Source organism: Heloderma suspectum, chromosome 12 (assembly GCF_057233095.1).
Source record: "Heloderma suspectum isolate Gila_16-S chromosome 12, 16-S_ref, whole genome shotgun sequence".
In the NCBI taxonomy this organism is placed as follows: Eukaryota; Metazoa; Chordata; class Lepidosauria; order Squamata; family Helodermatidae; genus Heloderma; species Heloderma suspectum.
Window position 1 is genome coordinate 36,863,739 of NC_139469.1, and position 6,000 is coordinate 36,869,738.

Here is a 6,000-nt window from a genome sequence, read left to right on the forward strand (position 1 = left end):
CACCTCACAGGCGAGGTAAGCGCAAGAACACTGAGCCCAAGAGGCTTTCTCTGAAATATTCTCCTCCTCTGAGTTTCTTTTTGAAAGCAGTTTCTTTTGTATTAAAGTGAGTGGGAATGGTCACAAAAGATGTTGGCATAGCACTAGTTCCATAAACGTGGGGCTTTCACAGAAAATTCCTGTCCCCCCTCCCCGCATCTCTCAGAGGGGGCACACAGAGAGGGGCCTCTGAAGCTGACCTCAGGGACTGGGCAAGTCGCTATGGGGCGGGGTGGTCCTCGAGGTATTGGGGTCCTGAGCCATGTAGGGCTTTATAGGTTCAAACCAGCACTTTGAATTTTGGGCCAGGAACAAATTGGCAACCAGTACAGCAAGCCAGGACTGGGCTTATATGCGCACATCGCCTAATCTGAGCTGGCAAAGTCTGCTCTAGCTGCAGTTTCTGAACCATCTTCAAAGGCAGCCCGACGTATAATACCGTTCAGTGATCTAACCTAGAGGTGACCAGAGCACAGACCACTGATGCCAGGCTAGCCCCGTCCAGATACGGTAGCAATGGGCAGAAGCTGGTGGAGCCACTCTGTGCGTCGGAGGCCAGCTGAGCCTCCGGCGAAGGGCGGATCCAGGCGCGCCCACAAGCCGCACACCTCACGCAGGTGAACTGGTATTGTAAGGCACTCTTCCCCCATAGGCAAGACGTTGCCATTTGCCTGCGGGTCCCGGGGTGGAGCACTCGCTCTGGCTTCCAGGCCACAATGGATTCCGCTCTCGGGGCAACGCTCAGCAAGCACCAGTGTGATAACCAGCTTCAATTATTATTATTACTATTAATTATTATTATTAAAGAACAACACATGGAAACATCATCCTTTGCAAGCAAAGCAAAGCTGCTTATGCAGACTACCATGTGCTCCAACATAGTGCAACACACAGAGGCATGGAACAAATGAGAGCCATACCTAACGAGACTGACCCACAGCAGGCAAGTGTCCGAGGGGAAGCTGGGCTCTCCCACTGCAGACCCCTTAAAGACACATTCAGTATACCACAGACTGGAAGCCCGTAGATCCCTTGGCATCACACCTCCGGTCTAAGAATGGCCCCATGCTGAACCTAGTCATGAACCACTCCCTTCATCCCCCCCTGGCCTGAAACAGATGGGAGGGAGGGTAGAGGGGAGCTGGAGTTCCTGTACTCAGTACGTAGCCATCCCTGTTCAGTGGTAGCTTCCTGCACTAAACAGTGATTTAATACCCAACTGCTCCCCCAGTGTACACATTTTTTTGGAGCAAACAGTTCAAGGAGATGTAGCTATTTGTATTTCAAGGCAAAAGCCATTAAGCACAATGGGCTCTAGTCTGACAATATGCCCATAACCCCCCCCCCCGGGGGGGGGGGAGAAGCCATTCTGTTGGCGGCACCTAATGCATATTTTCATGACTTTCTTTATTGTGAAAACTATTTGCATGAAAACAGCAACTTAACTGCTGTTTCTGTGTCTGTAGCATTTTGCCCAGCAACGCCCTCCTAGCTGTGAGAACAGTCTCAGATGATCATAAACCCCTGATGGGGCAATTCAACAGTCCATGTTGTTTTATGCCCCTCTGGCAGAAAGGGAGGAATCCCTTAAAGACTCTCGTGTTGCATTTATTATTAATCATTAGTACCAGTCATTTTGTTTGTTTAGAATATTCATATATTACTTTTCAATAAAAAGTTCTCATACTGGTTTTCATGGTGCTGCATTACAAACATCGTTGAACAAAGTTGTTTTCAGTCTGGGGCGGGGGGGGGGGGCAGGGAGAGAGCTCCTGTATGTAGATACAGGATTATGAAATCTTGTCTGAGTAAAGCAGAGTGCGTTCTTTCCTGAAAGCTGATGAGTACAGATGCCAAATTAATAGCATTCCAGACACGTTCCATATGCAAAGCAGAGCAACGCTTGTCTCATTCATATTCGCCATGGGGGGAGGGTCCAGCTTGGGCTCTCCCAACTTCCTCAAAAGAAGCACACTGTGGACTGCAATCAGGGAGGATTTATGCTACAGGGATGGACTCTGCAATGCCTTCCATCAAGCATGGCGTTTGTGATTATTATTCCCACCTCCCTCCATCTCCATCACCCATATCCATGGAAGACAAAAGGAGGCCAGCGCTTGGTGCCACGTCCACCGCCCACAGTCCAATGTCCTCAGTCTTTCCATCAAGCAAACATATGGCGACAGGACGCCATTTTGGCCACTCATCTAGTTATGCCAAAGATCTTATTTGTCCTCTTGGTGCTCCAAGAGATAATGTTGTTACACTTGTGCACCCCACTTCTGAGCAGTGAGAAGTTTCAGGGGTTCCAGCACTTACTTAGGGTTGAGTTTCCTTAGGAGGAGGCTACTGGAGACGCATGCCCTTTCTGTGATATAAGGTTTATTTACACACATATACAGGCTGAGGGTCATGGGCCTGATCCTCCAAGCACACACGCTGGCATTCCGACACAGGACACCCCAAATCAGTGAGACTTTTTTATTGTAGGAAATCCCACAGTAAAAGTTTAATGGTTACGCTCTTCAGAAATCATATAGCTGCTGGTAATTAACTATAGGCTCCATATGTAATTCTGTAACACTCAAAAGCTAATAACCATAACTGTGTCAGAGAGCCATACAACTTGTTCTCCCCACTGCAATCTCTGTGGCTCAGAGTACAGGGCAAGGGGCTTGGATGATTCTGGGCATAAACCATCCCACACAATCCAAGACAAGGGTTCTGGGAAAAGACTGAAACAAATCCAGAGAGAGAGTCCAACCTTGAACTTTTCACTGGAACCTCCATGCTACATGGGCCAAGGCCTATCAAATCCAAGAGCCAAGACAGGTTCAAAAGTAAGTCCAAAGTAATCCCACACAGAGAGAGATTTTGACAAGCTTAGCTTCTGCTTTGGTGTCCCCACGCTACATGGGTCCAGGCACATAAATGTCCAGGAGTCATGAACAGTCCAAGCCAGTGGGTGCTTTGGGCTAATTGACACAGAAGATACCTAATCCTTTGTTGTTCAGTCGTGTCCGACTCTTCGTGACCCCATGGACCATAACACGCCAGGTCTTCCTGTCCTGCACTCTCTCCCGGAGCGTGCTCAAGTCCATATTCATTGCATCGGTGATGCTATCTAGCCATCTCATCCTCTGCCGTCCCCTTCTCCTTTTGCCTTCAGTCTTTCCCAGCATCAGGGTCTTTTCCAGAGAGTTTTCTCTTCGCATTAGGTGGCCAAAATACTTGAGCTTCAGCTTCAGTATCCGTCCCTCCAATGAGCACTCAGGGTTGATTTGCTTTAGGACTGACTGATTTGACCTCCATGCAGTCCAGGGGACTCGTAAGAGTCTTCTCCAGCACCACAGTTCGAAAGCATCAATTCTTCGGCGCTCAGCCTTCCTTATAGTCCAGCTCTCACAGCCATACGTTACTACTGGGAAAACCATAGCTTTGATTAGACGGACCTTTGTCGGCAAGGTGATGTCTCTGCTTCTTACTATGCTGTCTAGGTTTGCCATAGCTTTCCTCCCAAGGAGCAAGCGTCTTTTAATTTCATGGCTACAGTCACTGTCTGCGGTGATCTTGGAGCCCAAGAAAGTAAAATCTGTCACTGCTTCCATTTCTTCCCCTTCTATATGCCAGGAAGTGATGGGGCCAGATGCCATGATCTTCGTTTTGTTAATGTTGAGTTTCAAACCAGCTTTTGCACTCTCCTCTTTCACCCTCAACAAGAGGCTCTTGAGATCCTCTTCGCTTTCTGCCATTAGGGTGGTATCGTCTGCATATCGGAGGTTGTTGATAATTCTCCCGGCAATCTTAATTCCGACCTGTGATTCATCCAACCCGGCGTTTCTCATGTTGTACTCTGCATATAAGTTAAATAAGCAGGGTGACAATATGCAGCCTTGTCGTACTCCTTTCCCAATTTTGAACCAATCGGTTGTTCCACGTCTGGTTCTTACTGTTGCTTCTTGACCCTCGTACAGGTTTCTGTACAGGTGTAAGACAGGTAAGGTGGTCTGGTACTCCCATCACTTTCAGAATTTGCCACAGTTTGTTCTGATCCACACAATCAAAGGCTTTAGCATAGTCAATGAAGCAGAAATAGACGCTTTTCTGGAATTCTCTTGCTTTCTCCATGATCCAGCGAACCTTGGCGATTTGATCTCTAGTTCCTCTGCCTCTTCGAAACCCAGCTTGTACTTCCGGTAGTTCTCGGTTCGCATACTGCTGAAGCCTACCTTGTAGGATTTTGAGCATCACCTTGCTGGCATGTGAAATGAGCACAATTGTGCGGTAGTTTGAACACTCTTTGGCATTGCCCTTCTTTGGAATTGGAATGTAAACTGACCTTTTCCAGTCTTGCGGCCACTGTTGAGTGTTCCAGATTTGTTGGCATATTGAGTGCAGCACTTTAACAGCATCATCTTTTAGGATCTTAAATAGCTCAGCTGGAAGACTGTCATCTCCGCTAGCTTTGTTGTTACTAATGCTTCCTAAGGCCCACTTGACTTCACTCTCGAGAATGTCCAGCTCAAGTTCAGTGGCCGCACTATCATGGCTATCAGGGACATTCAGATCTTTCCTGTATAGTTCTTCTGTGTATTCTTTCCACCTCTCCTTAATCTCATTTGCTTCTGTTAGGTCCCTGCCTTCTTTGTCCTTTATCATGCCCGTCTTTGCACAAAACGTTCCCTTGAGATCTCCGATTTTCTTGAAGAGATCGCTAGTCTTTCCCATTCTGTTGTTTTCCTCGATTTCTTTGCATTGTTCATTTAAGAAGGCCTTCTTGTCTCTCCTTGCTATTCTCTGGAACTCTGCATTCAGTTGGATAGATCGTCCCCTTTCTCCCTTGCTTTTCACTTCCCTTCTTTCCTCAGCTACTTGTAAAGCCTCATCAGACAGCCACTTGGCTTTCTTGCATTTCTTTTTCTTTGGGATGGATTTTGTTGCTGCCTCCTGAACAATGTTACGGACCTCCGTCCATAGTTCCTCAGGCACTCTGTCTATCAGGTCTAATCCCAGAAATCTATTCCTCACCTCCACTGTATATTCATCAGGGATATGGTTGAGGTCATACCTGAATGGTTTAGTGGTTTTCCCTACGTTCTTCAATTTCAGCCGAAATTTTGCAACAAGCAGCTCATGATGTGAGCCCCAGTCAGCTCCACGTCTTGTTTTTACTGACTGTATAGAGCTTCTCCATCTTTGGCTGCAAAGGACATAATCAATCTGATTTCGATATTGGCCATCTGGTGATGGCCATGTGTACAGTCGCCTGTTGTGCTGTTGGAAAAGAGTGTTTCCTATGATCAGCATGTTCTCTTGGCAAAACTCGATTAGCCTTTGTCCTGCTTCATTTTGTACACCAAGGCCATGCTTGCCTGTTATCCCGGTGATTTCTTGACTTCCTACTTTAGCATTCCAATCCCCTATGATGAAGAGGACATCTTTTTTTGGTGTTAGTTCTAGAAGGTGTTGTAGGTCTTCATAGAACTGATCAACCTCAGCTTCTTCGGCATCAGTGGTTGGGGCATAGACTTGAATTACTGTGATGTTGAATGGTTTGCCTTGGACTCGTACTGAGATCATTCTATCATTTTTAAGATTGTACCCCAGTACTGCTTTTCCCACCCTTTTGTTGACTATGAGAGCTACTCCATTTCTTCTAAGGGATTCTTGCCCACAGTAGTAGATATGATGGTCACCTGAATTAAATTCGCCCATGCTTGTCCATTTTAGTTCGCTGATTCCCAAGATGTCAATGTTCAGTCTTGCCATCTCATGTTTGACCACCTCCAGCTTACCTTGATTCATTGATCTGACATTCCAGGTTCCTAAACAATATTGTTCTTTACAGCATCGGATTTTCTTTTCACCACCAGACACATCCACAGCTGAGTGTCCTTTCGGCTTTGGCCCAGCCACTTCACTCTTTCTGGCGCTACTTGGAAATACCCTCTGCTCTTCCCC